Source organism: Impatiens glandulifera, chromosome 1, assembly GCF_907164915.1.
Source record: "Impatiens glandulifera chromosome 1, dImpGla2.1, whole genome shotgun sequence".
Lineage (NCBI taxonomy): Eukaryota > Viridiplantae > Streptophyta > Magnoliopsida > Ericales > Balsaminaceae > Impatiens > Impatiens glandulifera.
The window spans coordinates 71,616,747-71,643,947 of NC_061862.1; the positions used below are offsets into that span (position 1 = coordinate 71,616,747).

Consider the following 27,201-nt stretch of genomic DNA (forward strand, 5'->3'; position numbering starts at 1 on the left):
AATAAATTTCAAATTTTAATTAGGTCTATTTTACCTTATAGAAAATAACTTGAGCGAATACAAAAAAAAAGCCTTCATATGGGGAGTTTACCATCCATTTGTGTTTTCAAAGGTCCATTAACATTCAATATATAGCCAATAACTGGAATGTTTAGTGTCGGTTGCTAGTCTATTCTGATCAGTAGAGCTAAAACCCACCAAGGAATTCTCCAAGGAATTCTGTGATCCCTGATAATCAAATGCATAAATGTTAGGAAATAACTTCAAAAAGATTTATTGACAAAAAATCATAGACAAAAAGATGAGATGTGGCATTGGTACTAGTAGGTAGAAGATGATGACCAAGCTCCGATCCAAATAAGGAATTTAGAGGATCATTAATGACTTTGTAGAAGTTACCATATAAGAAGTAACAATTTCTTAGTTCATAGAAAAACAATCAATTAATAATATGTGTCTGTCAATTCGATCAAATACATTCTTTGATGACATTATCACAACTAGAATCTCTATATTTGGAAGAATCTTGCAAGTTTAAAAAAATTATATTTTCTTTTAATCTTTCTATTCAAATTTTTACTTAAAATTTTAGACAACAAACCTTACATTGATCTTCATGAGTAGTTTGTAACCGGACATTTCGGGCAACACACTTCATCTTGGTATTGATCTAAATAGATTATCGTTTCTTGTATTTATTTAAATTGTTTCACCTGGTACGTGGTAGGTGCATTCTCGGACCTTCACTATTATTGTAATGCAAAAATACCTCCTACCTCTACTTACAAAATATTTAGGACATTTCCTAAAGATCTCCTTTTAGCTGTCTTGAATCTTTCGCATTATGAAGCACAAAACGGTAGCGTGTTCGAATTATGGTCTATTTTCTCATATATTGGTTTATTATTTAATAATAATATAAAATTTAATTTTAATAAAAATAAACAATTTTGTTTATGAATTTGTGATAAATATAAGACTAATTTAAAATTATTTATATTTATAATAAGAATATTTAAAAAAATAAATAATATAATAAATATATAAGTAAAAAAACCAAATAAACTTTAATGCAAAATAAATGTTTAATATAATTAATACAAATTTAAATTTAATAAAAATAGGTTTATTACAAAATTTAAATTATATTAGATTAAATAGAAATAATGAAATTTTTATAAGTTTAATGTAAAATAATATAAAAGTTTGTTTATGATTTAATGATAAATATAAGTTTAATTCAAAACTATTTATAAAAATAGTAAGACTATTTTAAAAAATAAATATTAATCTTAACATAAGAAATATATAAGTAAAAATCTAAAATTTAATAAAAAAAATATGTTTATAATAAGCTTGATCCAAAATTAAATTTAATGAAAGTAAGTTTAATACAAAATTTAAATTATATTAGATTAAATATAAAAAATGCAATATTAATAAGTTTAATGTAATTTAAATTTAATGAAAATACATTTAGTGTAAAAATATGTAAATGTGTTTATGAATTAATGATAACATGAGTTTAATTAAAATTTTAAAGCTATTTATAAATATTATAAGAATACTTAAAAAAATATTATATAAAAATTTAAATTATATTTGATTATTAAAAAATAATTATAAAAAATTTAATACTAATTTTAATTTTATTATATTTATAGGAAATATAAAATTTTTATAAGTTTAATTCAAATTCAAATTTAAATTTAATTAAATATATTCAATATAAAATATAAAATTTATTTATGAATTAATAATAAATTTAACTTTAGTAAATAATTTAAATTATTTATTAACATTATAAGATAATTTAAAAAAATTATTATTTTTTTTAATATAATATATATATATATAAGTAAATCTAAATAAATATTAAATGTAAAATATGTTTTAAATAGTTTTAATGCAAATTTAAATTTAATGAAAATAAATTTAATATAAAATTTAAATTAGATTAGATTAAATTAAATTGAAAAAATATTTTTTATACGTTTGCAAAATATGAAAAATTATTTTTGAATTAATGATAAATTAAGTTTAATTTAAAATTTAAAATTATTTATAAAAAAAATAAATAATAAGAATATTTACAAAAATATTTTTAAGAAATATATAAGTAATAATTCTTAAAAAATATATAAATTAAATGCAAATTTAAATTTAATAAAAATAAGTTAAATGCAAAATTTATATAATATATTTTTTTTGAAAAACGACTTAAAGTCATTTCATTAAAAAAATCCTAAAATGGAAAAAAAAAAACCCACGAGTTTAAGAGATCATTCAAGACAGGCCTAGAATGATTTTGAAGTCGTAACATTCTGAGTAAAAACTAAAAAACTAAAAACGTAAATGAATTATCTGATTACAATGTTTTCAATTCTAGTGAGTTTAACATTTATATAATATTAGATTAAATAGAAAACATGTACTTTTTTATAAGTTAAATGTAAGTTTAAATTAATAAAAATATGTTTAATGCAAAATATTTAGATTTAATGAGAAATCAAATTTATAAAAAAATAATAATTATTATGTTTAAAATAAAATTAAATAAAGTAATAATTTTGGTTTAAATTTGATGTATTTAAAAATTAAATTAGAAAAATGTAAAATAAGACTTTATTAAATCTAATACAAATTCTAATAATATTTTCAACATTTTACAAAGTTAAATTAAAACTAATAATAAGATATATGTTTATTTATTTCTAAACTAAAAATTGGATTATTTAAATTTGAATTCTTATAAGTCTTAAAATCTATAATGCATAACAAAAATAAAAATTATTTCATGAATATTAAACTAAACAAATAATGCATAAAATTATATCATACATCTAAAATAGAATTATGATAATAAAAATTTAAATAGGGTGAAAAGAAACTTACTTCACCTAATAAACGTTAATATATGATGAACGAGGATTATAATAATATCCTGCAATTAAAATTTAATGTATAGTTAAAATGTAAAATAAGATATTAATAAATCTAATAGAAATTTTAATAATATTTTTAATATTTACCGTAAAACAAAAGATAAGATTTAAGTTTATTTATTACCAAATTAAAAACTAAATTAAATTAATTTGAATTCTTATAATTTTTAAAATCTATAATTCATAAAAAAAAAAATTAAAAATTATATCATGCATCTAATTATATTAGAGTAAATAAAAAAATACAATTTTAATATGATTAATACAAATGCAAAATATAAAAATTTGTTTATGAATTAATAATAAATATAAGTTTAATTAAAAATTATTTATAAATATTATAAGAATAATTTTAAAATAAATAATATTTTTATATAATATAATAAATATATTAGTAAAAAACTAAACAAAATATAATTCAAAATATGTTTTTTAAAAAATTTAATACAAATTCAAATTTAATGAAAATCAGTTTAATACAAAATTAATATTTAATATAAATTAAACTTATATTTAATTAAATAAAAAAATTAATAAATTTAATAAAAGAAAATTTAATTTTATAAAAATATAAAAATGTTTTTATGAATTAATGTTTTAATATAACTTTAATTTAAAATTTAAAATTATTTATAAATAATATAAAATATTTAAAAAAAAAAATAATTTAACATTTAAAATTATTTATAAACATTATAAGAATATTTAAAAAACAAGTAATATTCTTAATATAAGAAATAAATAAGTAAAAAAATAAATAAAATGTAAAATTTATTTTTAATAAGTTTAATACAAATATTAAATTTAAATTATATTATATTAAAAAGAAAAAATATAATTATAAAAAATTTAATATAAATATAAATTTAAACTATATTATATTTATAGAAAAAATACAATTTTAATATGTGATATACAAATTTAAATGTAATTAAATTTATTTAATGTAAATTATAAAATTTATTTATGAATTAATAAAAAATTTAAATTTAAGTCAAAATTTTAAATTATTTATAGCGATTATAAGATTAATTTAAAAATAAATATTATTTTTAATAGAAGAAATATATATATAAAAAAATGAATGCAAAATATGTTTTAAATTGGTTTAATGTAAAATTAAATTTAATAAAAATAAGTTTAATTCAAAATTAAATTATATTAGATTTAATTAAAAAGATGCAATTTTTATAAGTTTAATACAAATTTAAATTTAATGAAAAATATATTTAATGTAAAATATAAAAGTTTGTTTATGAATTAATGACAAAAATAAGTTTAATTCAAAATTTAAAATTATTTATAAATATAATAAGAATATTTAAAAACAAATAATATTCATATGAAATATATAAGTATAAAACGAAATAAAATTTAATACAAAATATATTAAATGTAAATTAAAATTTAATAAAAGTAAGTTAAATGCAAAATTTAAAAAATATTACATTAAATAGAAACATGCATTTTGTATGAGTTGAATACAAATTTAATTTTAATAAAAATATATTTATTGAAAATTTTAAATTTAATAAGAAATTATATTTATATAAAAAATAATAGTTTAATAAATCAAATAATATTTTAACATTTACAAAGTTAAATTTAGTATATGATATATGTTTATTAATTTTCAAATAAACATGGATTATTTAAATTCGAATTCTAATAATTTTTAAAATCTATAATGCATAAGAAAATGACATTTAAAAATAAATTTATCATGCTCTAAAATAGAAATTTGATAATATAAATTTAAGTAGGATAAAAATAACTTACTTGAACCATTTCATAAATGGTGATATATAATGAAGGAATCCTGCAATCAAAATATATTGTATAGTGTTAATCATACAATTATATATAATAAACACATTAAAAAGATAAATAGAATTATTATACAACCAACAAGCGCTTATACTCCATGGCAGCAATATCCGATATATTTACGTCTCTCATTTGATTCACTTTCATGATCTGAGATTAATCATGGTTAACATACAAAACATAAAGGTGTCAATAGTTGTATATTAAAAAAAGGAACTAAATAAATACATCAAGTTACAACAATTCAATAGAATGTGAGTATTAAAAAATCATATCAATGTAATAATAGAGAGATCACTTTAGTTCTTTCTTTTAGATGTTTTACACGTTTTTTGCATCTTGATTTTCTAGTGCTTTTGAAACAACTCCAAAAGAATGATAAAATTAAAATAATTAAAACTCTAAAAATATAGAAAGAGCATCACATAACCAAGTTAAGTTTACATCATTCAATTTTAGTAAATTGATCTGCTCGTTCAAATCCAAAAGTCCAACCACTAGCACCAGATTTCCTCTCCAAAGACAACCAAAGAATTTGGATTACCATGATCTATTTTGTGTTGAATAAATTTTTCAGCCCAACCATTAATTTTCTTAGGGCCAACTCTCTAAATAATTTGAGAGTTATTCCAATATCCCTCCAATTCATGGAATCTCTCAAGGTTGTTAGGAAAAACCCTGACAGAACCACAAAATAAGAAAACAAAAGAATGAACACACTAACAGAATTTGATAACGGAGTTCGTCCAAAATGTTGCCTACGTCTCCGAAGACTAAGGTTATCAATTAATAAGGAAGAAGAGTTACAAATTTGGGTGCAATAAACCAAAGAGGGAGAGTTTCTTTTATACACTAAGAAACTTCCCCAACTCCCATCATCTTCCGATGTGGGATTTATTCTAATTGTGAATATAATTTCTTTTATATACTAAGAAACTTCTTTCACTCTCATCATATTCCGATGTGGGATTCTAATTGTGCCAAAAACAACAAATCTCCACCTTGGCACAATATCCAAATACTAATCTTCAATATTAAAAAATAAACCTTCAGTGCTTCCAATTGGCGCTCTTCAGCGCCGACTCAAACGCGGAAGATGTTTACCAAATCTAAACAATTAGATTTGTTTTCCCCATGTCTTTCATCTCGAACTCTTTACTCAATTGAGCCTTCAATTTGTCAACTTCATATTGGCTCTTTGATGCTATCAACATATCATCAATGTACAAGAGTAGATAGATGTAAGACTCATCTTGCAATTTGCGCAAATACACACATGCACTGAATCTGCTTCTTGTGTACTTGTGCTCAATTATAAACTTATCAAGTCGCTTGTACCATTGTCTCGACGATTGCTTCAACCTGTACAATGATCTGTTCAACTTGCAAACCCAATTTTCTTTATCAGCAACTTTGAATCCATATGGTTGATAAATGTAGATTTTCTCGTTCAAATGACCGTGTATGTCTGCAGTCTTCACATTTGGCTGAGCTAGCTCCAAATTCATCTACGCTACCAAGGCCAACAAAATTCTAATGGAAGAGTGTTTAACAACAGAAGAAAGTACCTCATTATAATCACCTCCTTCCTTCTGAGCGTATTTTTTAGCTACCAATTTTTCCTTGTAGCGAACATCAAATTTTTCGGAAAATCCTTCTTTCTTAGCAAAGATTCATTTACCATCAATAGTCTTCTTCCCTTTTCGTAGATGCGTCAACTTGCATGTCTCATTCTTCTGAATAGATTGCATCTCATTTTCCATAACACCTCTACTTTTTCCATTTTCAGTACTTCGACTGACATCTGAAAAAGTGGATGGAACATCATCTAGGACTAGAAGTGCATAGGCCGCCATGTCAACAAACCGACCTGGTTTTTGAATAACTCGTCTTGGCCTATTCACATCAATTGATTCACTTTGTTCTGAAGGTTTCTGGGTCAGAACCTCTTCCACATTTAACTCTTCGTCTGTCGTCGAAGAGTCACTTCTAGTTGGGCTTATCTTTATCTGCTCAAACTCCACCTGTTGCGGAGTACAATCAATCTTGTCTGGTGTTACCTTATTCAACATTGAATAATCATCAAAAGTAACATCTTTTCTGATAATGGTTTTCTTTGCATCCAAACACCAGAGGCGATACTCTTTAACTGCCGTAGTAAATCCCATAAAAAGAGCCTTCTTTCCTCGTGGATCCAACTTTGATTCAACTACATGATAATATGCAGTAGAACCAAAAATATGTAAAGAATCATAATCAGTTACAGGTTTTCCAGACCATACCTCTAATGGAGTCTTGCCACCCAGTGACAACTTCTGCCCAAAATTTACTGTCTAACCCAGCATTAGACAACATACATCGAACTTTCTCCACCAATGTCATGTTCATACGTTCCGATACTCCATTCTGTTGTGGTGTTTTTCTGACTGTGAAGTGTCGAACTATGCCACACTCTTGGAATAACTTCTAGAATGGATCATTCTTGTATTCTTCACCGTTATCAGTCCGGAGAACTTTGATCTTTCTTCCTGTCTCGTCTTCAACTTGAGTTTTCCATTTAAGAAAAATCTCAAACACTTCATCTTTGTTCTTCATAGTAAATACCCAAACTCTTCTGGAAAAATCATCAATAAAAATAACAAAATAATGTCTACCTCCAAGAGAAGGAGTCTTGGAAGGTCCCCAGACATCTGAGTGCACATAGTCCAAAATACCCTTGGTGTTATGGATAGCAGTGCCAAATTTTACTCGCTTTTGTTTTCCCAGAATACAATGTTCACAAAAATCTAACTTACAAACTTTTGTACCTTTCAATAATCCTTGCTTGACAAGAGTTTGCATAGATTTCTCACCAGCATGTCCCAATCGCATATGCCATAGCTTTGTTGCCTCTAACTCCTTACTGCTCCCGGAAGTTGATACACATGATGTCCCATTAACTGTACTACCTTGATAGTAATACAAAGTATTACTCTTCCTTATAGCTTTCAACATCAATAGCGTTCCAGATATTACCCTAAGAACTCCATTTTCCAATTTCACATTTAGGCCTTTCGACTCCAAGGCCCCCAAAGAAATGAGATTCTTTTTCATATTCGGTATGTACCGAACATATCTAATAATTTTGGTGGATCCGTCATCATTCCTCAGCTTGATTGAACCTATCCCTTTATTTTACATGTATTAGCATCTCCCATGTAAACAACTCCACCATCTAGCTCCTTAAAGTCAAAGAACCACTTTCGAACTGGTGTCATATGATAAGTGCAGACTGAGTCCAATATCCACGCATCAGGATGTGATGTTGTGTGTGACATCGATAAAGAGTATTCTGAATCTGCATCACCTTTGTTTTCTGTAACATTCGCATCTTCAAAATCTTTCTTTTTCTTCTTCAACTTTTGGCAATTAATCTTCCAATGTCCTTTCTCACGATAGAAAGCACATTCATCTTTGACAACTCTACTTTCAGATCTTCTTCCTTTCCCTTTTGATTTGCTCTGCTGATGGCCCTGACCATCAATGCTTCATCTGCTGTACCTACTTTTCTTTACCTTTTATCCTGTATTCTCAATTCATGACTATATAAAGCAGAACTTACAGCATCAAGAGAAACATTTCCCTTCCCATGAAGTAACGTTGTTTCTAAGTGTTCAAATTCAATAGGAAGGGACGATAGCAACATCAACGCAAGATCTTCATCCTCAAACCTAACGTCAAGATTTAACAGATCTGCTACTAATTCATTAAACTTAGTTATATGCTCATTCATAATAGTACCTGATTGGTAATGAAACCGGAACAATCGCTTCTTCATAAGGAGCTTATTCTGACCACTCTTCTTCAGAAACTTATCCTCCAATGCTTGCCACAGTTTCTGTGCAGAAATTTCATTCTTCACAGCATACTTCTGCTCTCTAGACAGACACGATCGAATTGTTCCGCACGCCAATCGATTCATGATACTCCACTCTTTTTCTTCTATACCATCTGGCTTTCCGACCTCAATAGCAACATCTAGACCCTGCTGAAAAAGACAATCTAGAACCTCACATTGCCACATGCCGAAATGCCCAGTTCCATCAAAGATCTCCACCGCAAACTTCAAATTCGACATCGGTGTCCTCGTCCAGGATGACGAAGGAGTTGACGCTCTTTTTGAAGACTCCACCATGTCAAGGACGAACCTTCGGCTTTGATACCACTTGTTGGGAAAAACCCTGACAGAACTACAAAAGAAGAAAACAAAAGAATGAACACACTAACAGAATTTGATAACGGAGTTCGGCCAAAATGTTGCCTACGTCTCCGAGCACTAAGGCTATCAATTAATAAGGAAGAAGATATACAAATTTGGGTGCAATAAACCAAAGAGGGGAGAGTTTCTTTTATACATTAAGAAACTTCCCCAACTCCCATCATCTTCCGATGTGGGATTTATTCTAATTGTGAATATAATTTCTTTTATATACTAAGAAACTTCTTTCACTCCCATCATCTTCCGATGTGGGATTCTAATTGTGCCAAAAACAACAAAGGTGAAGGTATCTAGCTTTGACATCTCCATCAATATTACCTGACAATTAACATACTACACGTGAATTTACAAATAATGAAAATGCATAGAAATTGTAAAATATAAAACATAGACAGAAATATAGTTTGGATGGAACATGACACATTATGCTTGTATGCTAAAAGTAAAAACTAAAAGGAAATGTATCAATAGTTTCATAAAAAATATAGAGCGCAACCTGTGCATTAATGAATTCTTTGCTTTTATTGATAAAGAAGTGTCTAGCCCATGATTCATTTTGCTATGATCACGTATAGACTAGATGAGGCAAATGATGAAAAGGAACACACTACTAATAGCAAATTAATGTAGAAGAGTTACTAAAAATCCTTTGATTGAGGACAGTCCTGAAACACAACAAGAAACAAATAACTCACTTTTTCATCACACTAATATTCAAAACTGTATAACAATATTGTGAGAAATGTATCAAAACGATTTATCAAATTCGAACAAAATCAGAAACTTGAAAACAAATTTAAAATTTTAATTAGGTCTACTTTACCTTATAGAAAATAACTTGAGCGAATACAGAAGCCTTCATATGGAGAGTTTACCATTCAATTGTGTTTTCAAAGATCCATTAACATTCGATATATAGCCAATAACTTGAATGTTTGGTTTCGTTTGCTAGTCTATTCTAATGAGTAGAGCTAAAACCCTCTAAGCAATTCTGATCCCTAATAATCAAATACATAAATGTCAAGAAATAACTTTAGAAAAGTTTATTGATAAAAGATTATAGACAAAAGATAAGATGAGACATGGGTAGTAGTTTGTAGAAGATGATGACCAAGCTCCTATTCAAATAAGAAATTTAGAGGATCATTATTGGCTAGGAAAAGTTACGATCAGAATTAACGGTTGATTAGTTATAGAAAAAAATAATCAATCAATTGTTTTTTACCTGTCAATCGATCCAATACATTCTTTAATGACATTATCATAACTGTAATCTCTTTGGAAGAACCCTGTAAATTAAAAAAATATATATTTTCTTTTCTCTTTATGTTCAAATTTTTACTCAAAATTTTAGACAGCAAACTTTACCTTGATCTTCATTAGTAGTTCGTAACCAGACATTCTGAGCCACACACATCACCTTAGTATTGACCAACCAGATTATTGTTTCCTGAATTTATTTAAATAGTTTCACCCGGTACGTGGTATATGAATTCTCGAACCTTCACTATTATTGTAATGCAAAAATTCCTCATAACTCTACTTTCACAATGTTCTTGGAGATTTCCGAAAAATCATCTTTTAGTTGTCTTGAATTTTTCGCATTATCAAGCACAAAATGGCAGTGTGTTTCGAAATCTGATTTTTTCTCAAATATTGATTTTTTATTTAATACTAATGCAAAATTTAAATTTAATAAAAATATACAAAATATACAAGTTAGTTTTATGAATTAGTGATAAACATAAGTTTAATTTTAAATTATTTCTAAACATTATAATAATATTTAGAAAAATAAGTTATATTCTTAATATAAAATATATATATATATATATATATATATAAAAAAACTAAAAAAACATTAATACATAAAAGATTTAATACAAATTTAAATTGAATGAAAATAAGTTTCATGGAAAATATAAATTATTTTAGAATAAATAGAAATAATACAATATTTATAAGTATAATACAACATAGAAAAATTTGTTTTTGAATGATGATAAATATAAGTTGAATTCAAAATTAAGAATAAATAATATTCTTCATATAAGAAATATATATATATATATATATGTCAAAATCTAAATAAAATTTATTTCAAAATATATTTTTAATATGTTTAATCTAAATTTAAATTTTATAATAGTAAGTTTAATACAAAATTTAAATTATATTAGATTAAAAAAAATATGCAATTTTAATATAATTAATACTAATGCAAAATATAAAAATTTGTGTATGAATTAATAATAAATATAAGTTTAATACAAATATTAAATTTAAATTATATTATATTAAAAAGAAAAAAAATATAATTATAAAAAGCTTATATAAATATAAATATAAATTATATTATATTTATAGAAAAAATGCAATTTTAATTTGATTAATACAACTTTAAATTTAATAAAATATATTTAATGTAAAATATAAAATTTATTTATGAATTAATAATAAATTTAAATTTAAGGAAAATAATTTAAATTATTTATAGTGATAATAAGATTAATTTAAAAATAAATATTATTTTTAATATAAGAAGTATATAAAAAAACTAAATAAAATTGAATGCAAAATATGTTTTAAATAGATTTAATGTAAAATTAAATTTAATAAAAATAAGTTTAATTTAAAATAAAATTATATTAAATTAAATTGAAAAGAAGCAATTTTTATAAGTTTAATACAAATTTAAATTTAATGAAAAATATATTTAATGTAAAATATAAAAGTTTGTTTATGAATTAATGATAAAAATAAGTTAATTCAAAAATGAAAATTAGTTATAAATATAATAAGAATATTTAAAAAACAAATAATATTCTTAAGAAATATATAAGTATAAAACGAAATAAAATTTAATACAAAATATGTTAAATATAAATTTAAATTTAATAAAAATAAGTTAAATGAAAAATTTTAAAAATATTAGATTATATAGAAAACATGTCTGTATAAGTTGAATACAAAGTTAAATTAATGAAAATATATTTAATGAAAATTTTAAATTTAATAAAAATTATATTAATATAAAAATAATATTTTTAACATTTACAAAGTTAAATTTAGTATATGATATATGTTTATTTATTTTCAAATAAACATAGATTATTTAAATTCAAATTCTAATAATTTTTAAAATCTATAATGCTTTAAAAAAAATACTTTTAAAATCAAATTTATCATGCTCTAAAATAGAAATATGATAATATAAATTTAAGTAGGATGAAAATAACTTACTTGAGCTCATAAACGGTGATATATAAGGAAGGAATCCTACAATTAAAACATATTTTATAGTGTTAAACAAACAGTTATATATAATAAAAACAATAAAAAGATAAATAGGATTATTATACATTTATGGACCAACAAGCGCCTCTACTCCATGGCAGCAATATCCGATATATTTATGTCTCTCATTTGCTTCACTTTCATAATCTGAGATTATTAGATTAATAATGGTTAACATACTAAACATAAAGGTATCAATAGTTGTATATTAAAAAAAGTACTAAATAAATACATCAAGTTACAACAATTCAATAAAATGTGAGTATAAAAAAAATCATATCAATGTAATAATATTTTAGTTCTTTCCTCTAGATGTTTTACATGTTTTTCGCATTTTTATTTTCTAGTGCTTTTGAAACAACTCCAAAAGAATGATAAAAGTAAAATAATTAAAACTCTATAAATATAGAGAGAGCATCACATAACCAAGTTAAGCTTACATCATTCAATTTCAGTAAATTGATCTACCCGCTCAAATCCAGAAGTCCAACCACTAGCACCAGATTGCCTCTCCAAAGACAACCAAAGAATTTGGATTACCATGATCTATTTTATGTTGAACAAATTTGTCAGTCCAACCATTAACTGCCTTAGGCCAACTCTCTAAATAATTTGAGAGTTATTCCAATATCCCTCCAATTCACGGAATCTCTCAAGGTGAGGGTATCTAGCTTTGACATCTCCTTCAATATTACCTGACAATTAACATACTACATGTGAATTTACAAATAATGAAAATGCATAAAAATTGTAAAATATAAAACATAGACAAAACTATAGTTTGGATGGACCATGACACATTATGCTTGTATGCTAAAAGTAGAAACTAAAAGGAAATGTATCAATAGTTTCAAAATTTAGATTTCTTAAAGAATATGGAGCGCAACCTATGCATTAATAAATTCTTTGCTTTTATTGATAAAGAAGTGTCTAGCCCATGATTCATCATTTTGCTATGATCACGTATACTGTATTGTTTGTCACCTTGTGCCAATCTTAAAACTAGAAGAGGCAAATGATGAAAAGGAACACACTGCTAATAGCATATTGATGTAGAAGATTTACTAAAAACCCTTTGAATGAGGACAGTCCTGAAATGCAACAAGCAACAAATAACTCACTTTTTCATCACACTAAGATTCAAAAGTGTAAAACAATATTGTGAGAAATGTATCAAAACAATTTATCAAATTCGAACAAAATCAGAAACTTGAAAACAAATTTAAAATTTTAATTAGGTCTACTTTACCTTATAGAAAATAACTTGAGCGAATACAGAAGCCTTCATATGGAGAGTTTACCATTCAATTGTGTTTTCAAAGGTCCATTAACATTCGATATATATCCAATAACTTGAATGTTTGGTGTCGGTTGCTAGTCTATTCTAATCAGTAGAGCTAAAACCCTCTAAGCAATTCTGATCCCTAATAATCAAATACATAAATGTCAAGAAATAACTTCAGAAAAGTTTATTGACAGAAAGATAAGATGAGACATGGGTAGTAGTAGGTAGAAGATGATGACAAAGCTCTGATTCAAATAAGAAATTAAGAGGATCATTATTGGCTTGGTAGAAGTTACAATCAAAAGTAACGGTTGATTAGTTATAGAAAAAAATAATCAATCAATAATTTTTACCTGTCAATCGATCCAATACAATCTTTGATGACATTATCACAGCTGTAATCTCTTTGGAAGAACCCTGTAAATTAAAAAAATTATATTTTCTTTTCTCTTTATGTTTAAATTTTTACTCAAAATTTTAGACAACAAACTTTACCTTGATCTTCATTAGTAGTTCGTAACCAGACATTATGAGCCACACACTTCACCTTAGTATTGATCCAACTAGATTATTGTTTCTTGAATTTATTTAAATAGTTGCACTCGGTACGTGGTATATGAATTCTCGAACCTTCACTATTATTGTAATGCAAAAATTCCTTATACCTGTACTTTCACAATGTTCTTGGAGATTTCCGAAAAATCTTCTTTTAGTTGTCTTGAATTTTTCGCATTATCAAGCACAAAATGGCAATGTGTTTCGAAATCTGATTTTTTCTCAAATATTAATTTTTTTATTAAATACTAATGCAAAATTTAAATTTAATAAAAATATACAAAATAATCAAGTTAGTTTTATGAATTAGTGATAAACATAAGTTTAATTTTAAATTATTTCTAAACATTATAATAATATTTAGAAAAATAAGTTATATTCTTAATATAATATATATATATATATATATATATATATATAAAACTAAAAAAACATTAATACAAAAATACGTTTTTAATAGATTTAATACAAATTTAAATTTAATGAAAATTGGTTTCATGGAAAATATAAATTATTTTAGAATAAATAGAAATAATACAATATTTATAAGTATAATACAAAATAGAAAAATTTGTTTTTGAATAAATGATAAATATAAGTTGAATTCAAAATTATTTATAAACATAATAAGAATATTTAAGAATGAATAATATTCTTAATATAAGAAATATATATATATATATATATATATATATATATATATATATATATATATATATGTAAAAATCTAAATAAAATTTATTACAAAATAAATTTTTAATATGTTTAATCTAAATTTAAATTTCATAAAAGTAAGTTTAATACAAAATTTAAATTATATTAGATTAAACAAAAAAATGCAATTTTATTATAATTAATACTAATGCAAAATATAAAAATTTGGTTTATGAATTAATAATAAATATAAGTTTAATTAAAAGTTAAAAATTATTTTTAAATAATATAAGATTATTTTTAAAATAAATAATATTTTTATATAATATAATAAATATATTAGTAAAAAACTAAACAAAATATAATTCAAAATATATTTTTTAAAAATTTTAATACAAATTCAAATTTAATGAAAATCAGTTTAATACAAAATTTAAATTTAAATTATATTTTATTACGTAGAAAAAATATATAATTTTAATAAATTTAATTAAAAAATTTTAATTTTATAAAAATATAAAAGTGTTTTTATGAATTAATGTTTTAATATAACTTTAATTGAAAATTAAAAATTAGTTATAAACATTATAAAATATTTTAAAAAAACTTTAATTTAAAATTTAAAATTATTTATAAACATTATAAGAATATTTAAAAAACAAGTAATATTCTTAATATAAGAAATAAATAAGTAAAAAACTAAATAAAATAAAATGTAAAATTTATTTTTAATAAGTTTAATACAAATATTAAATTTAAATTATATTATATTAAAAAGAAAAAATTATAATTATAAAAAGCTTATATATATATATAAATTTAAATTATTTTATATTTATAGAAAAAATGCAATTTTAATATGTTTAATACAACTTTAAATTTAATAAAAAATATTTAATATAAAATATAAAATTTATTTATGAATTAATAATAAATTTAAATTTAAGTAAAAAATTTAAATTATTTATAGCGATAATAAGATTAATTTAAAAATAAATATTATTTTTAATATAAGAAGTATATAAAAAAACTAAATAAAATTGAATGCAAAATATGTTTCAAATAGATTTAATGTAAAATTAAATTTAATTAAAATAAGTTTAATTCAAAATAAAATTATATTAAATTAAATTGAAAAGGTGCAATTTTTATAAGTTTAATACAAATTTAAATTTAATGAAAAATATATTTAATGTAAAATATAAAAGTTTGTTTATGAATTAATGATAAAAATAAGTTAATTCAAAAATCAAAATTAGTTATAAATATAATAAGAATATTTAAAAAAAAAATAATATTCTTAAGAAATATATAAATATAAAACGAAATGAAATTTAATACAAAATATGTTAAATATAAATTTAAATTTAATAAAAGTAAGTTAAATGCAAAATTTAAAAAAATATTAGATTGTATAGAAAATATGTCTGTATAAGTTGAATAAAAAGTTAAATTAATGAAAATTTTAAATTTAATAGAAATTATATTAATATAAAAAATAATATTTTAATAAATAAAATAATATTTTTAACATTTACAAAGTTAAATTTAGTATATGATATATTTATTTATTTTCAAATAAACATAGATTATTTAAATTCAAATTCTAATAATTTTTGAAATCTATAATGCTTTAAAAAAAATGACTTTCAAAAATAAATTTATCATGCTCTAAAATAGAAATATGATAATATAAATTTAAGTAGGATGAAAATAACTTACTTAAGCTCATAAAACTCATAAAACGGTGATATATAATGAAGGAATCATGCAATTAAAACATATTTTATAGCGTTAATCAACAATTATATATAATAAACACAATTAAAAGACAAATAGAATTATTATATATGTATGGACCAACAAGCGCCTCTACTCCATGACAGCAATATCCGATATATTTATGTCTCTCATTTGATTCACTTTCATAATATGAGATTAATAATGGTTAACATACAAAACATAAAGGTATCAATAGTTGTATATTAAAAAAAGAACAAAATAAATAAATTAAGTTACAACAATTCAATAGAATGTGAGTATAACAAAAATCATATCAATGTAATAATAGAGAGATCGGTTTAGTTCTTTTCTCTAGATGTTTTACACGTTTTTCGCATTTTGATTTTCTAGTGCTTTTGAAATAACTCCAAAAGAATGATAAATGTAAAATAATTAAAACTCTATAAATATAGAGAGCATCACATAACCAAGTTAAACTTACATCATTCAATTTCAGTAAATTGATCTACCCGCTCAAATCCAGAAGTCCAACCACTAGCACCAGATTGCCTCTCCAAAGACAACCAAAGAATTTGGATTACTATGATCTATTTTGTGTTGAACAAATCAGCCCAACCATTAACTGCCTTAGGGCCAACTCTCTAAATAATTTGAGAGTTATTCCAATATCTCTCCAATTCACGGAATCTCTTAAGGTAAGGGTATCTAGCTTTGATATCTCCATCAATATTACATGACAATTAACTTACAACATGTGAATTTATAAATAATGAAAATGCATAGAAATTATAAAATATAAAACATAGACATAACTATAGTTTGGATGGACCATGCATGACACATTATGCTTGTATGCTAAAAGTAGAAACTAAAAGGAAATGTATCAATAGTTTCAAAATTTAGATTTCATAAAGAATATGGAGCGCAACCTGTGCATTAATGAATTCTTTGCTTTTATTGATAAAGAAGTGTCTAGCCCATGATTTATTTTGCTATGATCACGTATACTGTATTGTTTGTCATCTTGTGCCAATCCTAAAAGAAAATGATGAAAAGGAGCACTATTAATAGCAAATTGATTTAGAAGATTTACTAAAAACCCTTTGAATGAGGACAGTCCTGAAACACAACAAGAAACAAATAACTCACTTTTTCATCACACTAATATTCAAAAGTGTAAAACAATATTATGAGAAATTTATCAAAACAATTTATCAAATTCGAACAAAATCAGAAACTTGAAAACAAATTTAAAATTTTAATTAGGTCTACTTTACCTTATAGAAAATAACGTGAGTGTTTGGTGTCGGTTGCTAGTCTATTCTAATCAGTAGAGCTAAAACCCTCTAAGCAATTATGATCCCTGATAATCAAATACATAAATATCAAGAAATAACTTCATAAAAGTTTATTGATAAAATATTATATACAGAAAGATAACATGAGACATGGATAGTAGTAGGTAGAAGATGATGACTAAGCTCCGATTCAAATAAGAAATTTAGAGGATCATTATTGGCTTGGTAGAAGTTACGATCAGAAGTAACGGTTGATTAGTTATAGAAAAAAATAATCAATCAATAATTTTTACCTGTGAATCGATCCTCCAATACATTCTTTGATGACATTATCACAACTGTAATCTCTTAGGAAGAATCCTGTAAATTAAAAAAATTATATTTTCTTTTCTCTTTATGTTCAAATTTTTACTCAAAATTTTAGACAGCAAACTTTACCTTGATCTTCATTAGTAGCTCGTAACCAGACATTCTGAGCCATACATTTCACCTTAGTATTGATCCAACTAGATTATTGTTTCCTGAATTTATTTAAATAGTTGCACCCGGTACGTGGTATATGAATTCTCGAAACTTCACTATTATTGTAATGCGAAAATTCCTCATACCTCTACTTTCACAATGTTCTTGGAGATTCCCGAAAAATCTTCTTTTAGTTGTCTTGAATTTTTCGCATTATCAAGCACAAAATGACAGTGTGTTTCGAAATCTGATTTTTTTTCTCAAATATTGATTTTTTATTTAATACTAATGCAAAATTTAAATTTAATAAAAATATACAAAATATACAAGTTAGTTTTATGAATTAGTGATAACCGTTTAATTTAAAATTATTTCTAAACATTATAATAATATTTTGAAAAATAAGTTATATTCTTAATATAAAATATATATATATATATATGTAAAAAACTAAAAAAAAACATTAATACAAAAATACATTTTTAATAGATTTAATACCAATGTATATTTAATGAAAATAAGTTTCATGGAAAATATAAATTATTTTAGAATAAATAGAAATAATATAATATTTATAAGTATAATACAAAATAGAAAATTTGTTTATGAATGAATGATAAATATAAGTTGAATTCAAAATTATTTATAAACATAATAAGAATATTTAAGAATAAATAATATTCTTAATATAAGAAATATATATATATATATATATATATATATATAAATGTAAAAATCTAAATAAAATTTATTACAAAATATATTTTTAATATGTTTAATCTAAATTTAAATTTTATAAAAGTAAGTTTAATACAAAATTTAAATTATATTAGATTAAATAAAAAAAATGCAATTTTAATATAATTAATACTGATGCAAAATATAAAATTTTGTTTATGAATTAATAATAAATATAAGTTTAATAAATTTAATAAAAAATATTTAATTTGATAAAAATATAAAAGTGTTTTTATGAATTAATGTTTTAATATAACTTTAATTGAAAATTAAAAATTATAAAATATTTTAAAAAAACTTTAATTTAAAATTTAAAATTATTTAAAAAACAAGTAATATTATTAATATAAGAAATAAATAAGTAAAAAACTAAATAAAATAAAATGTAAAATTTATTTTTAATAAGTTTAATACAAATATTAACTTTAAATTATATTATATTAAAAAGAAACAAAATATAATTATAAAAAGCTTATATAAATATAAATTTAAATTATATTATATTTATAGAAAAAATGAAATTTTAATATGTTTAATACAACTTTAAATTTAATAAAATATATTTAATGTAAAATATAAAATTTATTTATGAATTAATAATAAATTTAAATTTAAGTAAAAAATTTAAATTATTTATAACGATAATAAGATTAATTTAAAAATAAATATTATTTTTAATATAAGAAGTATATAAAAAAAACTAAATAAAATTGAATGCAAAATATGTTTTAAATCGATTTAATGTAAAATTAAATTTAATAAAAACAAGTTTAATTCAAAATAAAATTATATTAAATTAAATTGAAAAGATGCAATTTTTATAAGTTTAATACAAATTTAAATTTAATAAAAAATATATTTAATGTAAAATATAAAAGTTTGTTTATGAATTAATGATAAAAATAAGTTAATTCAAAAATAAAAATTAGATATAAATATAATAAGAATATTTAAAAAACAAATAATATTCTTAAGAAATATATAAGTATAAAACGAAATAAAATTTAATACAAAATATGTTAAATGTAAATTTAAATTTAATAAAAATAAGTTAAATGTAAAATTTAAAAAATATTAGATTATATAGAAAATATGTCTGTATAAATTGAATACAATGTTAAATTAATGAAAATATATTTAATGAAAAATTTTAAATTTAATAGAAATTATATTAATATAAAAAATAATATTTTAATAAATCAAACAATATTTTTAACATTTATAATGTTAAATTTAGTATATGATATATGTTTATTTATTTTCAAATAAACATAGATTATTTAAATTCTAATTCTAATAATTTTTAAAATCTATAATGTTTTAAAAAATGACTTTTAAAAACAAATTTATCATGCTCTATAATAGAAATATGATAATATAAATTTAAGTAGGATGAAAATAACTTACTTGAGCTCATAAACGATGATATATAATGAAGGAATCCTGTAATTAAAACATATTTTATAGTGTTAATCAAACAATTATATATAATAAACACAATAAAAAGATATATAGAATTATTATACATGTATGGACCAACAAGCACCTCTACTCCATGGCAACAATATCCGATATATTTATGTCTCTCATTTGATTCACTTTCATAATCTGAGATTAATAATGGTTAACATACAAAACATAAAGGTATCAATAATTGTATATTAAAAAAAGAACTAAATAAATACATCAAGTTACAACAATTCAATAGAAGGTGAATATAAAAAAATCATATCAATGTAATAATAGAGAGATCGATTTAGTTCTTTCCTCTAGATGTTTTACACGTTTTTCGCATTTTGATTTTCTAGTGCTTTTGAAACAACTCTAAAAGAATGATAAAAGTAAAATAATTAAAACTCTATAAATATAGAGAGAGCATCACATAACCAAGTTAAGCTTACATAATTCAATTTCAGTAAATTGATCTACCCGCTCAAATCTAGAATTCCAACCACTAGCACCAGATTGCCTCTCCAAAGACAACCAAAGAATTTGGATTACCATGATTTATTTTGTGTTGAACAAATTTGTCAGCCCCAACCATTAACTGCCTTAGTGCCAACTCTCTAAATAATTTGAGAGTTATTCCAATATCCCTCCAATTCACGGAATCTTTCAAGGTGAGGGTATCTAGCTTTGACATCTCCATCAATATTACCTGACAATTAACATATTACATGTGAATTTACAAATAATGAAAATGCATAAAAATTGTAAAATATAAAACATAGACAGAATTATAGTTTGGATGGACCATGACACATTATGATTGTATGCTAAAAGTACAAACTAAAAGAAAATGTATCAATAGTTTCAAAATTTAGATTTCATAAAGAATATGGAGCGCAACCTGTGCATTAATGAATTCTTTGTTTTTATTGATAAAGAAGTGTCTAGCCCATGATTCATTTTGCTATGATCACGTATATTGTATTGTTTGTCACCTTGAGTCAATCCTAACACACGACTAATAGCAAATTGATGTAGAAGATTTACTAAAAACCCTTTGAATGAGGACAGTCTTGAAACACAACAAGAAACAAATAACTCACTTTTTTCATCACACTAATATTCAAAAGTGTAAAACAATATTGTGAGAAATGTATCAAAACAATTTATCAAATTCGAACAAAATCAGAAACCACAAAACAAATTTAAAATTTTAATTAGGTCTACTTTACCTTATAGAAAATAACTTGAGCGAATACAGAAGCCTTCATATGGAGAGTTTACCATTCAATTGTGTTTTCAAAGGTCCATTAACATTCGATATATAGTCAATAACTTGAATGTTTGGTGTCGGTTGCTAGTCTATTCTAATTAGTAGAGCTAAAACCCTCTAAGCAATTCTGATCCCTGATAATCAAATACATAAATGTCAAGAAATAACTTCAGCAAAGTTTATTGACAAAAGATTATAGGCAGTAAGATAAGATGAGACATGGGTAGTAGTAGGTAGAAGATGAAGACCAAGCTCCGATTCAAATAAGAAATTTAGAGGATCATTATTGGCTTGGTAGAAGTTACGATCATAAGTAACAGTTGATTAGTTATAGAAAAAATAATCAATCAATAATTTTTACCTGTCAATCGATCCAATACATTTTTTGATGACATTATCACAACTGTAATCTCTTTGGAAGAACCCTATAAATTAAAAAAATTATATTTTCTTTTCTCTTTATGTTCAAATTTTTACTCAAAATTTTAGACAGCAAACCTTACCTTGATCTTCATTAGTAGTTCGTAACCAGACATTTTGAGCCACACACTTCATCCAACTAGATTATTGTTTCCTGAATTTATTTAAATAGTTGCACCCGGTACGTGGTATATGAATTCTCGAACCTTCACTATTATTGTAATGCGAAAATTCCTCATAACTCTACTTTCACAATGTTCTTTGAGATTTCCGAAAAATCTTCTTTTAGTTGTCTTGAATTTTTCGCATTGTCAAGCACAAAATGGCAGAGTGTTTCGAAGTCTGATTTTTTCTCAAATATTATTTTTTTATTTAATACTAATGCAAAATTTAAATTTAATAAAAATATACAATTTAGTTTTATGAATTAGTGATAAACATAAGTTTAATTTAAAATTATTTCTAAACATTATAAAAATATTTAGAAAAATAAGTTATATTCTTAATAAAAAATATATATATATATATATATATATATATATATATATATATATATATATATATAAATCTAAATAAAATTTATTACAAAATATATTTTTAATAAGTTTAATCTAAATTTAAATTTTATAAAAGTAAGTTTACAAAATTTAAATTATATTAGATTAAATAAAAAAAATGCAATTTTAATATGATTGTTAATAATGCAAAATATAAAAATTTGTTTATGAATTAATAATAAATATAAGTTTAATTAAAAATTAAAAATTAATTATAAATATTATAAGAATATTTTTAAAATATATAATATTCTTATATAATATAATAAATATATAAGTAAAAAACTAAACAAAATATAATTCAAAATATGATTTTTAAAAAACTTAATACATATTCAAATTTAATGAAAATCAGTTTAATACGAAATTTAAAATTAATTAAAATTATATTTGATTAAATAGAAAAAAATGTAATTTTAATAAATTTAATAAAAGAAAAATTAATTTTATAAAAATATAAAAGTGTTTTTATGAATTAATGTTTTAATATAATTTTAATTGAAAATTAAAAATTATTTAAAAACATTATAAAATATTTTAAAAAAAAACTTTAATTGAAAATTTAAAATTATTTATAAACATTATAAGAATATTTAAAAAAAAAAAAACTTTAATTAAAAATTAAAAATTATTTACAAATAGATTTTATAATGCAAAAGGTTACAACGAAGTGGCAAATTCAAAAACATATTCATTTAGAAGTAAGCATACTTGTGCAGGATTTGCAAGTGATTTTGGCATCAGATTTTCGGCTTTGTTGTACGTTTTCTACTTGAGTTTTTCTTGCTTGCTTTACAGGATGAGTAGCTACATGAGCTACCTTTTTCCCATCTGAAATTTATAATATTTGCATCATCCAAAAACAATCCATAATTGTGTCGATATGTAATGAAAAAATTGATTTTTTGAAACCCAATTTGCTTACCATTCATTTTTTTGAAGGGTGGTATCAACCTTAGCCTTTTTAGCTTGAACAGGAGTCTTTGAAACTGAATCATTGGCTCTCTTCTTATAAATAATAGGCTTCAATAGAAAACATTGTCAACATATTAGAGCAGACCCGAAAAAAACATTTGGCAACCGAAAAGAAAAAGTAAAATAAAAGATACCTTCTTGGGAGTTGGGGTTTCCTCTTCATCATCAGAGTCATCAGAATCACCCTCCATATCCTAAATCAACAACCACGAATTAAATAGGCTATTAGAACCTTCTTCAAAGTTTTTACATTATCTGAATAACAATAAAACATGAATTACCTCATCAGATTCATCAGAGCTATCCTTTTTTGGCTCAACAATGCTCACCTTTTGCTTGGAAGATGTTTCAGGTTTGGCAATAGTTTTAGCATTGGTTGCAATGGGTTTTGCAGCCTCTACCTTAGCTGTAAAGTATATCATTACAAAATAAATTATAAGAAGATAAGACCATTTTAACATATGTATTCAGCTTTAGCAAGCAAAAACTTACCAACATCAGGAATGAATGTGGGCACAAGTTATTCATCTTCCTCATCATTTTCATCTAACAATTGGATAAGATTGTCTTTTTTAAGAAAGATCTCCCTAAGCCTGCTTTGACCACAAAATTATACTTCAAATGATGAAAAGTGCTCTTCAAAATTATACTTCAGATTGTCTTGTCTGAAAAATATATATTATGAATGATCCTAATATAATGAAAAACAGAGTGTTTTGATCTCAAGATTAGAGAAGAAATACAAATTAGATTATATCTGCTATCTCTTTTTGCTTTTCCCAAATTAATATTCTCTTTTGAATGTATAGATGTCGCCGATAACAGTACTAGAATCGATTCAATTTTAGGGTATCATATCATTATTATCATGATATTATTAGTAATTGAGGATTTTGAAAAATAAAATTTGTTGGTCGTGGGCCACGGTTCCATGTGAATACAGTATTTAACGTCATTTTCCAAACTTACAACAACAGTAAACAAAGAAAGTAAACAAAGAAACTGAAGACAATCAAACACAGACTAACGAGTAAAAGCATATAAAACAATACAAACCTAAAAAAGAAGAGAATAAAAGAACGAACCAAAATAGTATATGGATGGAAGCGATCCATAAATGTGAAGCACACACCCTTAATAGTCCACCCCACCTAGAGTCCTTTGAGATGGAAGGCACCCTATTGGTGGCACGTTGAAAACCGCAATCTTGCGAGCGCCCAATTCGTAGAGTCCCTAAATTAAAATATATAACTAAATTGTAAGTAGTTTGTAGGATGAAGGAAATTATTGAATTATAATTAAAGAAAAGACCACCTTAATGAAATCGGTAGCATGAGATCGGTATAAGAGTTGATGTCATATTGAGCCTCTCTTAAGCGAAAGGTGAAATAATTATTGGTTAGATCGTCGGAGCCAGCCACCACGAGAAAGAGGCTATTGCTCAAGATAAAACTGCTTCTTTCCTCTCCTACTAATCCTTTAATTTTTCTCAAGTATTCTTTGAATAACTCCAATTGTTGCATCATTGGTTATCACAGACTAATTCATCGTCCAAATACAAAAATTAAATCAAATCATAATCAATCAAATTAACATTAAATATGTGTACCGCTATTTGAGACGTTTGAGGATCGTAGCCGGAGGAGCCAGACGCAAATGTCACTCCGGTTGGGAGATCATTATCGAGCAAGGTTGGATCTAAGTAAGCTGGAAGTAACTCTTTGATTCCCAGCTTCTCAGCTGCAAAATCATGCAGAATGTTATTAATTTAAAATGACAAACCATTTCATTTGATTGATATGGTAAAAATTAACCCCACAAAAACCATTTCAAACAAATCTATATAAAAAACTGAAAAAAGTATGAAAACAACAGAGATCAAATGAAACATTAATCCACAAAACATCATATGAAGATCCGCACAAATCTCTACCCTTGGGTCACATTTAATATGATCATGCACAAGTTTTTGTAAAAAAGAGTTAAATTAAAAAAAATTAAGAAATGATTAAGTACTCTTCGTACCTATTAAGTCAGCGGGAGTCTTGCCGTTGGAAAACCTTCCTGTGGGAATTTGATGGATGAAATCGGTGCCATAGGGAGGGAAGTTACATTTGACTAAAGTTGTGAGATTGTTGTTGTTTCCGTTTTCAACAATGGAATCTCCAAAGGCTATAACTGCCGGAATCGTCATATTTTGGGGCGAGGGCGAGGGCGACGATGATTCAGTACTCCCATTTCTGCTACCATAACACAAAAACAAAAACATGATGAAGAAAAAGATTATGAATCTTCTTTGCTTCATCATGATGATGCTCGATCGATCGATTAATCCTCTTAACCCAAGAATCCAAAACAGGAATTTGATAAGCAATTTTTCTAATCAAATCATCGATCGAGATCTGTGTCCAAATGTAATCGGAAAGAAAGGAATGAGATAACCTGATTAGCGGACTTCAAGAATCCGACGCCCCTTGCAGACCGACTGTTTCTTATGGCTCGCGGATGGGAATCCTCCAGGACAGCGCCGATAAGCCACCATCCCTAAAGACAGCGCGACTGCGGAAGTCCACCAAACCCCAACGCCGCAATGATGATGGAGAAGAGGAATAGACATGGAGGTCGGCATTTGGTTGCCAGGCACAACTTAATCGGTCGGAAATTTGTTTGTCAATCGATTCCAATGAAGACGGGCTTATATACGGGTGAGAGAGATATCTTATAGATAGTTTTTATAGATTTACTTAAGATTTAGGTTTTGCTTATTTGTTGCTTTTAGGTTTAGATTAAGATTTACGAAATTTTCTGTTAAGATTTTTTTTTGAATTATTTTGGTTTTTTTTGAATTTTCTGTTGATGGAGAATCTTTATAATATCTTTTCTTAGATCTCAAAAACATTTTATTATTATTATTATATATCAATGTTTTTAAAATATTTAAATTTAATATATATATATATAATTAAATATAAAATGTTATATGAGTTTTTATTATAATTTTAATTTTTTAATTTTTTAGATTAAGTTACATAATATTAATAATTTAATATATATATATATATATATGTATAATTTTATTTTTATATATAATAAAAAATAATAATAATAAAATATAGAATTGTAATTTATCTCAATTCCTATATTTTGAAAAATTATATAATTATAATTCAATCTCAATTTTCTATGTTTATAAAATAAAATATTATAAAAGTAATTTTAATATATATTATTTAATTTTTTTAAATATTAATTTGACAAAACTAATTAAGATATCTCAAGGTCAAATTTTTTTTAAGTTTCGATTTTCATTGAAAATCAATTCAACATGTTAACTTAATATATTAAAAATAAAAATATTGGTTCGATATTTTAACTTCCTAAATTCAAAAATAAAATATTGGTTCAAAATATTAATTTTTTAAATTTATTTTCACGTTTTTGACACGTTTAACACATTTTGACATG

At 23.5% G+C, this 27,201-nt stretch overlaps 1 pseudogene; it reads right to left on the bottom strand.

The window, feature by feature from the left end:
* Positions 1-164: 164 nt before the first annotated feature.
* Positions 165-26,428, bottom strand: LOC124931942 (annotated as a pseudogene).
* Positions 26,429-27,201: the final 773 nt, after the last annotated feature.